We start from the raw sequence: 12,267 nt of genomic DNA, 5'->3' as shown, positions 1-12,267 counted from the left end.
CAAAAGGAAAGTGTGCCTCCTGCTGTTTTCACCGCAGTCTGACATCCAAAAAGAGGTTTTTCTGCCATTCCATCTCATATGTGCGTCTTTTGGGATCATAGGAATGTACTTGCAGACCTGTACTCACACATTATGACTCATGAGAATTAGAGCTGCAACAATTATTTGATTAATCGAACAATAATCGATTGTTAAATTAATCGTCAACTATTTTGATAATCGAATAATTGGTTTGAGGACAGTAAGTCCAAATTCTCTGATTTCAGCTTCTTCAATGTGAATATTTCTGGTTTCTTTGTTCCTTTATGACAATAAACTGAATATCTCTTTGGTTTGTGGACAAAACAAGAGATTTGAGGATGTCAACTTGTGGTTTGGGAAACACTGATTGATATTTTTCAACATTTTATTGACCAAACCACTAATCGATTAATCGTTTAAATAATCGACAGATTAATCGATAATAAAAATAATTGTTAGTTGCAGCCCTGCAATACATACAGTCACTATTGTAAAGGAGACGCCGCTTGAGATGAAAAACTCAGTTGTATATGCGAATTCAAAAATATTTGGAAATGTATAAAAATATATGTGAAAATGTGTGTAAGTCGGTCTTTATAATGTAATCTCTAATGTAAAATTAGCTGATTATTATTGCTGCAGTTTGTTGATTTCATCACGCTTTGTTTCATTGTTATAACATCTCAGCACAGTTGATAGACAAATTACATTATTCCTCAAAATCATCATATGATGCTTTGGTGATTTTACCAAACAAGTTTCTTATTTGTGGGCATATTCAAGTCTATCACAAGCTCTTGATATATGGCATTTGTATTTTATATATATATATATATATATATATATATATATATATATATATATATATATATATATATATATATATATATATATATATAGTTTCTATAGATCTTGTTTTAGGTTTAGGCAACAAAACTACTTGGTTAAGTGTTGGATAAGATCATGCTTTGGGTTTAAAATAGATAAAATAAAATATTGATTGAATTGATCTGAATGTTGTAAAAAATCAGGTCCAAAAGCTTCCAATCTTGTTTGTGCAATAAAATAGGACAATTCCCTCACATGCATACTGCACTTTAAACAATCAGTGTCTCTGCTCTAAACACAAACTATCTTATAAGGTTTTAGATTTTCTGACTGATTTTTATTTATTTAACAGTTACTTGGTTTTTCAGTTTTACAGTTTTATTTTACTGCAGTAACTTAACTCTTCGACTGTGATACAATCATTCATTGTGTTCAATAGTGAAGACAAGAATAATATATTTTTTAAGTTTATTTGAAAGGGAAATTATAATCTAGATAGTTATTAAGTAAAAAGAACTGAGATAAAATGATATAAAGACTAAAATATAACATTACTTTATGATATTAAGTCTCGTTTGTAGGGCAGTATACCAGTGTCTTTGGTTTACACTCCACACCAATTGGCGGCGGAAAAGCACCAACATGTTGTGAAAGCAGAAGAAGAAGAAATAAAGGGGGGCAGTAATCCGCTCCAAGATCATTGTCATCATAGTAACGCCGAATAACCACGAAGAAGAAGCAGTGAGAGGGTGGAGGAGTGTTTCGACATGGCAGACAGGTGGGTACACTGTTTTAATCCTACATTAACTCAAAAACACACCTCAGTGCCTGCTCATGTGTTCTTTATAATAACTCATAGTGCCAGTGGTTATTATTGAGCAGAGGGAGAACCAGCTGCTGCTCTGGTGGCTGACTACGGCTCTTCTGTTCAACCATGCTGGAACGTGCTGCTAGCCACCGTTAGCCGTTAGCTCGGTAGGTTAACATTAAGGCTAGCTAGTAGTGAGGAGTGGTTCACTGACGGTGCAGCCATCATACATAGACTTTACATAGGCTTTGAACTGCCACGACAAGTAGAATGAAAATGTCTTACTAAGCTGTTATAACGTGACTTTTTAAATGCTCAGTCACGTTGGCTGTTTCTTGTAGTATCCTTAGCTAGTTTGCTAGCTTCCATTGAGGGAGTGTCTGGTGTCCTGGTCTAACTAACTAACCTTGGCCCTAATCTGCCTTTGAACATTGGGGGCCACATTTTAAGCGGGGAGTCTGGGGGTCCGTCCCCCAGGACATTTTGAGCCTCACTTAATTTCCTGCATTCAGGGAATTATTAGGCACCAATTTATGGTGATAATGTCTTTATTTGTGTGGAGGAAAACACAGAATGTAGGCTGCAGATGACTGTTAACAATATGAAAATGTAGTGTAATCTGATTCAGTGGTTCTCAGGTAATCTGTAATGTTTCAGATAGTTACTCTCCTGTAGATCAACTATTCCCATGTAATGTTAACACACCTGTAGACATGATTTAATAGGATTTAAGTGTCTTTTGCTATAAGTTTGCATGGTGCACCTATTCATGTCAACGCTAAATTAATACATTTGAATAGGGCTGGGCAAAAGTCCTATCCGGATATTTTTAGGAAAAATCTCGATTTACAATATATATCACAATATTTTTCAAAGCCAAATATGACATGTCAAAAGTAGTTTTATTGAAACCGTTTATTTAAGTGAACATAAATCCTGTATAACAGGTGTACCTTATTTTAAAATCAAAGCAACATAAAGTGCACATGTAAATAAAAAAAATATCTTAAATAAAAAATACCCTTTGAAATAAAATCTTTTTATGATCTGATAATGATCTTTTTCTGAAATTAATATATTTATGAGAAATGAATAACGAACATTACCAAATAACTAAATATAACAAACCGTCATTAGGGCAGCATTTATATGTAAAGAAATTTAAAAAAATTGAAATATATATCGATATATGCGATATGGTTTAATTCCATATCGCATTTAAAATATATCGATATATTTTTTTGTATCGATATATCGCCCAGCCCTACCTGTAGACATGATTTAATAGGATTTAAGTGTCTTTTGCTTGGGGAAATAACCTCTACAAGTTTGTATGTGCCACCTATTCATGTCAACGCTGAATGAATACATTTGAATACATTTATTTTCAGATAATTATTATGCAACAATTTATGGTGATAATATCTTTATTTATGTGGAGGAAAACACAGAATCCAGGCTGCAGGTGACTGTTCACAATATGAAAATGTAATGTAATCTGATTCAGTGGTTCTCAGGATTCAGATATTTATTCTCCTGTAGATCCACTATTCCCATGTAATGTTAACACACCTGTAGACATGATTTAATATAATTTAAGTGTATTTTGCTTGGGGAAATAACCTCTTTAAGTTTGCATGTGGAACCTATTCATGTCAATGATAAATTAATACATTTTGATAAATGTATGGCATGCATGTTTCGTTATAAAACAATGCAAGCACAATTCATTGCATTTAGAAGGAGCAAACCAAATGCATACAAATAGTTTATGAGAACTAGGGCTGGGCGATATGGACCAAAAGTCATATCCCGATATATTTAGGCTGAATATCGATATACGATATGTATCCGGATATTTTTATTGCAAAGTGAGAGCAAATGTTCAGTCAAAGCCAAATATGACATGTCACAAGTAGTTTTATTGAATCTGTTTAAGTCAACATAAATATTGTATAAGAACAGGAGTACCTTTTTAAAAAAAAAAAAAAAAAATCAAAGCTCCATAAAGTGCACATTTAAATAAAAAATATCTTAAATAATAATAGCCTATGAAATGAAATAGGCCAGTCTTTTTCTGAAATAAATATATTTATATGAGAAAAGACTAACGAACATTACAAAATAACTAAATATGACAAACCCTAGTAAGGACAGCATTTATATATAAAGAAATACTTTTTTTTTAAAAATAATATCGACATAAGCGATTTGGTCTAATTCCATATCGCATTTAAAAATATATCTATATATCTTTTATATCAACGTTTAGAGAATATCCTCACTAAAAAGTGGGCGGGCAAAGATTTTAGTACATTACTGTGCTTCAGAAGACTGTTATGGCTCCACACATACTCCCTTTAAAAATCTGTAAAAGGATAAGGGAGAGGTAAAGGGAAACTTGGGTGACACACAGACAGATGAATGGTTCCTATGGCTGGGCGATATATCAATATAAAAAATATATCGATATATTTTTAAATGTGATATGGAATTAGACCATATTGCATATATCAATTTAGTTCAAATTTCCTTTCTTTCTTTATATATAAATGCTGCTCTTACTAGGGTTTGTCATATTGAGTTATTTTGTAATGTTTGTTATTCTTTTCTCATATAAATATGAATATTTCAGAAAAAGATTGGCCTATTTTAATTTCATAGGCTATTATTATTTGATAAGATATTGTTTATTTAAATGTGCACTTTACGGAGCTTTGATTTGAAAAAAAGGTACTCCTGTTATACAATATTTATGTTCACTTAAATAAACGGTTTCAATAAAACTACTTGTGACATGTCATATTTGGCTTTGACTTTGACTGAACATTTTCTCTCACTTTGGGATGAAAATATCGGGATATATATCGATATTCAGCCTGAATATATCGGGATATGACTTTTGGTCCATATCGCCCAGCCCTAATGGTGCCCAGTCTCCCATTCCAAATAAGATGAACTATGAACACGGTGACACAGGGCATTTTGAGCAGATTTAAATATTGGCCATAACGATTATGTGTGCACATGGAAGGAAACAACCATTCAACTCCTAACTAACGAGCAGAAAAGTTGAACTTGTGTCTGACAAGATCCTGTCAAACCTCCTAAAATCAAAGCATGTAAAAATACCCAAGAAGCCCGCCGTGAAATGGGCTTTCCTCCTGATTCATGGTATCACTAGGTAGACCGTAACGTTCGTTTGATGAATGAATGATTACTCCCTTTTATGTAGACAGTGAGTAACCTCCTTGTCTGCTCAGAGGTGAATGGAGATTGCGTCTTTAGGCTTTAAAATGACTATTTGAATAAGGCTTATTGGGCTCTGGAAATTTGACATAAACTCACCTAAACAATGAACAGAGTTGCTTTATAACCTTAAAAAATTCTGTCCATTTCCAGAATTTAAGTTGTGAAGCAAAATTGATCCTGACATCTCAGATCATCTCATACGATGGTTTTAAGGGGACGCCCTTGCTCCCTGAAGCGTAATAAGCCTAATATTATGTTTCATAAAAATGTAGCATTATCTTTTGGTGTTAGCCCTCATTATTTAACAAAACATAGGGTAACAGTTTCAGGAAACTTCGGCCTGCTTTGGTCCAAATAAGGTTTACAGCTAAAACTTCAACATTCAAACTAGTTAAGGGGATGTTGTTCATGCATAGGATTTTTTTGCCAGCTAAAAAGCATTACATTAAATGTCAGAGTGAACAATTGAAATCATTACATATTTGTACCAGTCACCTCCAATCATACACCGGTGACTCTGGGTGCACATTAAAATGTATGTTTGATAATTGTTATCAGAGTCAACATGGACAGCAGACGTAAATGTCAAACAGCGGCGGCTGCTGTCCATGGTCCTGAACTTTAAATGAATATTGAGATCGGCTTTTATCAAGTGAATGTACTCACACTGACATGGAGCAACTTATCCTGAGGATTCAGTGTTAAAGTCATACTGAGTTGCCCAAAGAGTGAGTGCATTGATTGTTGGGAGCAACGCATTTACTTCTGTTCTGTTCTAGTTAGGGCTGGGCGATATGGACCAAAAGTCATATCCCGATATATTTAGGCTGAATATCGATATACGATATATATCCTGATATTTTTATCACAAAATGAGCGCAAATGTTCAGACAAAGTCAAATATGACATGTCAAAGTAGTTTTATTGAAACTTTGTAATTAAGTGAACATAAATATTGTATAACAGGAGTACCTTTTTTTTTTTTTTAAACCAAAGCTTCATTAAGTGCGCATTTAAATAAAAAAAAAACATCTTAAATAAAAATAGCCTATGAAATAAAATAGGCCAATCTTTAAGGGCAGCATTTATATATATATATATATATATATATATATATATATATATATATATAGAAAAAAAATGGAGCTATATCGATATATGCGATATGGTCTAATTCTATATCACATTTAAAAATGTATATCGATATGTTTTATATTGATATATCGCCCAGTCCTAGTTCTAGTCAGCTTAAGCATGAATATCTGCCACATTCATATCCTCTAAAAAAGTGTTGTGTTGGCCCTAAGTAGTTTATTACCCCTAAGAAACGGCATGGTGCTTCCACTTTATTAACTGGACTAAAAGTAAGTTTGTAAATGCTCTAGAGTTGAAACTGCTTGCTTTGTTCTTACGTGGTGAGAACCTGCCTCAAGTGCAACTTCTCACCAGCCATGTGACTTTTTCTCCACAGTCTGAGGGCCCAGCTGTCTGTCCGGAGCCCAAGATCTGCTTGTCTGACGAGTCTATTCATCATGAAATCTGCCCTGGTCTTTACTGGGACAGCAGAAAGCAGCTCTGTGTGCACCGTGGGATGAGGTAGTAGGTTGTATAGTTTTAGGGTCACACCCGCACTGGGAGATAACTATTCAACCTACTGTCTTTCTCAAAGTGCCAAACACACGTCTCTGAGGAGCCTCTGTGTCTTCTTTCAGTCATTGTGCCCATGGATGGAGATGTTGCTCACACAGTGTGAGGTAGTAGATTGTATAGTTGTAGGGTAGTGATTTTGCCCTGTTTGGGAGATAACTATACAATCTATTGCCTTCCCTGAGGAGTGGCTTTTCTTCTATTTGATTCATGTTAAATGGTATTCATACATTCATCCTCAGAGTGCTTCAGGGTTCTTAAGAGGTCCCGAAAGACTGACGCTACACAGCTTCTCTGTAAACTGTCCTTTATCCATTTTTTTTAAATATTTTTTTTATTTACGTTATCTTTAAGTTGTGGTGAGCTTTGTTGGTTCTGAGCAGAAGTGAATTTTGTTAAGCTGCTTTTTAGTTTTCAATACATTGTGATCTATTTTTGGTTGACAAATGAAATCTGCTATCATTTAAAATAATTGGTAATATTGTTTTTTGCCGGAACAAACAACTTTAATAAAAATCTGAAATAATATTGCAATGTCTGGGCTAATAATTGATCCGCATGCAACTAAACACAGATGTCCATACACTGTAAAAAAGAAAATGTTGTTTTTACGGTAAAAAAACTGGCAGTTGTGGTTGCCAGAACTTTACCGTAATAAATACGGTGCAACTTTTTGTAATATTAGGGTAAAATTATATTAGCACTGTTAACTTCCTGTTTAAGATTGTCATTTTATTCCATATTTTAACATAAAAGTTTCCATCAAAAGAAACGCTGTTCTGCCATATAATTGACAATGAAATACTTTATAAATGCTGCATAAATTAAAGATTTTACCATTAAATATTACAGTATGTTTTTGTTAGAGATATGGTGTTTAGTACATTTAACAGTGAGAAAAAGTATTTTTACAAAAAAAAATATATATATATATTTTACACACAGTGCCAGTGTATTTTACAGTGGAGTAATGTATTTTAAAAAATAAAAACAATACTGTTTTGGCTGATATATACATTTACGTTGTTTCATTGTTACTGAAACTGAATTAACCCATTTATCATTTTACGGTCTTTTACTGTCATAGTTTAGGAGTTTTTCACTGTAAAATCTACAGACATTTTTTTTTACAGTGTAGATGGACATGTTGAAGTATTCCAAAGGATGGTACAGTAATTATCAAGCTGTGTTAAGAGAACACAACACATATCACGAGGACATGCAGTATAATGTCAAATAGGCACAGACATCACTTACTAGATTAGAAGATTAACCTTTATATTCTACCATTTATGTTAATACATGGTTCAAAATGTTCCACAAGTGTTTATCAGTGACTGTAAAGGCTGTAACAAATGAAAGATGTCAATCAAGCTCGGTGTGTACGACCTGAGTGAAGGTCTAACAAGGAAACTGTTCCACTATATGTACTGTAGGGGAGTTAAGTACAGGGCTTGGGTAAATGTATAGTCACTTTCCAACACTTGCAGTTTACATATCCATGTTATTTTCTATTCATGACCAAAAGCAGTTGTAAAGGTCACCAGTGCTGTGGATGTACAGTATGTTACAGCGGAAAGTCATTGCAAATCTCCTATACAAAAGTCAATAACTTAATTCATTTGAGTTGGACAAGTTTTCCTGATCTCATTAGAAAGAGGTCAAATTAAAGACTTTTCTTTCAGCAAACCTTCACAGCAAATTATATAAATGATTCACATACAAAACAATACATAAAATATACAGTAATATTCAACTCTACTTAAAAGCTGGTTTGTCTATACTGCCCTGTCTGTTTTATCTTTCTGACAAAGTTTTTGATTTCAATTTTGCTTTATTTCAAAGAAATAATGATATCAAAACCACAAAATCCAACTCAAAACCAAGAAGTAATTGCACTTAACATGGTCTGCTTTGGATATATATACTAATTTTAACATAAAAATAATAGAAATTATATGTTTCTTTGAAAGGGAAATTATTATCTAGATAGTCAGTAAAAAAGTGAGATAAAATTATATTGAGAATAAAATATAACATCACTTTATAATAAGTCTAAAATACACAAATCTATGAAGAGTTGTTAAACACTTTTCAATACGCTGATAACGAAATCAATTTGAAAATGTTTATTGACTGAAAACATAATATAAAAGCTGAAAGAGGACAACAACATTGTTGTTACTGCACTCTGTTTATCATTACTATTAGAACCTTTTACAGCAAAACCAGAGTGCAGTAACTACATGTTTGGGGTCAAAGGTCAAATAAATCGTCATGATTTTTTTAGCAAAAAAAAATTACATCAATACATGTAGAAATAAGTGTCATATCACTGACCTACATATAACTAATTTGGCTGCCTAGTTGAAACACGTTAAAAACTTTAAAGCAGTTTTTTCTCAGTTTTACCTTTTGTGTAGTTATAGACAGGGCTGTAACTTCAGAATTCTGGAACCCTGTAGGCATTTTGGGGTGAGATTGTTTTCTTGGTTGTTCCTACAGTATTTTGTTGATGTTGTTTGTGCTGAATCCATTTCTGCCAGATGTCAAGCTGTAAAAGTTACAGTATCATTGTAAAGAGAGGATCTATGGTCCAAAGAATGAGTGGAGGTGAACTGGCCTGAGCCGCTGACTTCTAATTTTCTCACAAAGAAAAAGTATGGGAATATTATACTTTTACTGAATTGACAGTCTATTAAGTATTTCAGTTGTTGGTTTTTGGGTCCCTGATGTCCCTTGATCCTACAGGGATCACATAAACTATATAGTGTGTGGGAAAATGTGTGTAATTTATTATTTAAAGAGGTCATGTGACCTCTGTGTTTGTCAGAAAGATACAACTTTGGGCTTAAATGAAAGCCATGGGTGCCCCCTTCACAAATTGGAAAATTATAGCCATTTGTAATATTGGGTGATTAATCAATCATTATGCTAATTAATCAATAATTATGACTATACCGTGACTTTTACAGCTTGACATCCGGCAGAAATAGATTCAGCACAAAAAAATACTATAGGAACAACCAAGAAAACACTTTTACACCAAAATGCCTCCCACCTCATTTTCTGAAGGGTTTTTCCCAAATTCGGTGCTGTCTATTACTGCAGTTAGACTCTGTAGGGCAGTATAGGAGTTGTGTATTGTGGCCCACTACAAAGCTAGCTGGAACAAAACCAGCAGGTCAGGCCAAGTGTTCAGCTAACAGGAGCTGTTTAGTAGCAGTACGGTGCTAACATAATAGACATCACTGCTGAGGGGATTCACAATCAAAGAACAGCCCCCAAACACCTTTGGGCATTCTGACTGTAGTTACACAGTTGTGTCAGTAGATGGAGTTATAGTTGTTTATGTCTGCTCATTGAAGAAATAATGCTATGAACAGTGAGAACATCAGATGATCCTGACTCATAGTTGTTATTACATGTAATACTATGATTCCTGTCATTGTGTCTAAGTGTTTTTTTGACATGTTACAATATATTGAAAGCATGGATGGAACACAATCACAATGTGGATCTTTTATGGTTGGATAAGTACTCAGATCATTTATTTACAATTTTTGAAAAACAATTACTACTATATCATAATACAACGACTGCATTCGAAGTTACCAACAAAATTTACTGAAAGTATTTACTATGAATGGCTCCTATAATTTTCATACTGATGCATTTCCATGTAAGGACCATCACAAAAGTGCAGCTGTTGTCATGCATACAGGTTATCATATTTTATAAGGTGATTGGTGTGACAGATTTTTATTTTATTTTATCGTCAACAGAATCTCTAGTAGACTTAAAGTAGGATTACTCAAGTACGCTGCCTGACACCTCACTGTTAGACTGAAGCGCAGATGATGTGATCTGATGGAGATGATGAGGCTTCAAACCAGGACGGGGGTCGGTGGGAGGGGCCTTCATGGTTGGAAATATATAAAAAGTGCCGCAGACATGGTCCCCTGTCCGGGAGCGCACATGACATGGAAGTGTGATGAGCCGTGTCTCAGCTGTACCCAGGTCTGCCAGGTCTGCAGCTTGTACCCAGGTCTATAGCTGTACCCAGGTCTGCAGCTGTACCCAGGTCTGCAGCTGTACCCAGGTCTGCAGCTTGTACCAAGTCTGCAGCTGTACCCAGGTCTGCAGCTTGTACCCAGGTCTGCCAGGTCTGCAGCTTGTACCCAGGTCTATAGCTGTACCCAGGTCTGCAGCTGTACCCAGGTCTGCAGCTGTACCCAGGTCTGCAGCTTGTACCCAGGTCTGCCAGGTCTGCAGCTTGTACCCAGGTCTATAGCTGTACCCAGGTCTGCAGCTGTACCCAGGTCTGCAGCTGTACCCAGGTCTGCAGCTGTACCCAGGTCTATAGCTGTACCTAGGTCTGCAGCTGTACCCAGGTCTGCAGCTGTACCCAGGTCTGCAGCTTGTACCCAGGTCTGAAGCTGTACCCAGGTCTGCAGCTGTACCCAGGTCTATAGCTGTACCCAGGTCTTCAGCTTGTACCCAGGTCTGCAGCTGTACCCAGGTCTAGAGCTGTACCCAGGTCTATAGCTGTACCCAGGTCTGCAGCTGTACCCAGGTCTGCAGCTTGTACCCAGGTCTGCAGCTGTACCCAGGTCTATAGCTGTACCCAGGTCTATAGCTGTACCCAGGTCTGCAGCTGTACCCAGGTCTGCAGCTGTACCCAGATCTGCAGCTTGTACCCAGGTCTGCAGCTGTACCCAGGTCTATAGCTGTACCCAGGTCTATAGCTGTACCCAGGTCTGCAGCTTGTACCCAGGTCTGCAGCTGTACCCAGATCTGCAGCTTGTACCCAGGTCTGCAGCTGTACCCAGGTCTGCAGCTTGTACCCAGGTCTATAGCTGTACCCAGGTCTGCAGCTGTACCCAGGTCTATAGCTGTACCCAGGTCTATTAGCTGTACCCAAGTCTATAGCTGTACCCAGGTCTGCAGCTGTACCCAGGTCTGCAGCTGTACCCAGGTCTATAGCTGTACCCAGGTCTGCAGCTGTACCCAGGTCTGCAGCTGTACCCAAGTCTATAGCTGTACCCAGGTCTATTAGCTGTACCCACGTCTATAGCTGTGCCCAGGTCTGCAGCTGTACCCAGGTCTGCAGCTGTACCCAGGTCTGCAGCTGTACCCAGGTCTATAGCTGTACCCAGGTCTATAGCTGTACCCAGGTCTATTAGCTGTACCCAAGTCTATAGCTGTACCCAGGTCTGCAGCTGTACCCAGGTCTGCAGCTTGTACCCAGGTCTGCAGCTGTACCCAGGTCTGCAGCTGTACCCAGGTCTGCAGGTGTACCCAGGTCTATAGCTGTACCCAGGTCTATAGCTGTACCCAGGTCTGCAGCTGTACCCAGGTCTGCAGCTGTACCCAGATCTGCAGCTTGTACCCAGGTCTGCAGCTGTACCCAGGTCTATAGCTGTACCCAGGTCTATAGCTGTACCCAGGTCTGCAGCTTGTACCCAGGTCTGCAGCTGTACCCAGATCTGCAGCTTGTACCCAGGTCTGCAGCTGTACCCAGGTCTGCAGCTTGTACACAGGTCTATAGCTGTACCCAGGTCTGCAGTTGTACCCAGGTCTATAGCTGTACCCAGGTCTGCAGCTGTACCCAGGTCTGCAGCTGTACCCAGGTCTGCAGCTGTACCCAGGTCTATAGCTGTACCCAGGTCTATTAGCTGTACCCAAGTCTATAGCTGTACCCAGGTCTG

The 12,267-nt window shown here is 37.0% G+C and overlaps 1 long non-coding RNA gene across 1 annotated transcript; it reads left to right on the top strand.

Moving 5' to 3' along the window:
• The first annotated feature begins 1,582 nt into the window (after nucleotides 1-1,582).
• On the top strand, nucleotides 1,583-7,084 carry LOC131969098 (uncharacterized). Its single transcript, XR_009394086.1, has 2 exons — nucleotides 1,583-1,627; nucleotides 6,381-7,084. It is a non-coding gene; the product is annotated as an uncharacterized LOC131969098 (long non-coding RNA).
• Nucleotides 7,085-12,267: the final 5,183 nt, after the last annotated feature.

This window comes from Centropristis striata, chromosome 3 (assembly GCF_030273125.1).
Source record: "Centropristis striata isolate RG_2023a ecotype Rhode Island chromosome 3, C.striata_1.0, whole genome shotgun sequence".
Taxonomy (NCBI): Eukaryota; Metazoa; Chordata; class Actinopteri; order Perciformes; family Serranidae; genus Centropristis; species Centropristis striata.
This window is presented reverse-complemented; position numbering and strand designations above follow the sequence as displayed.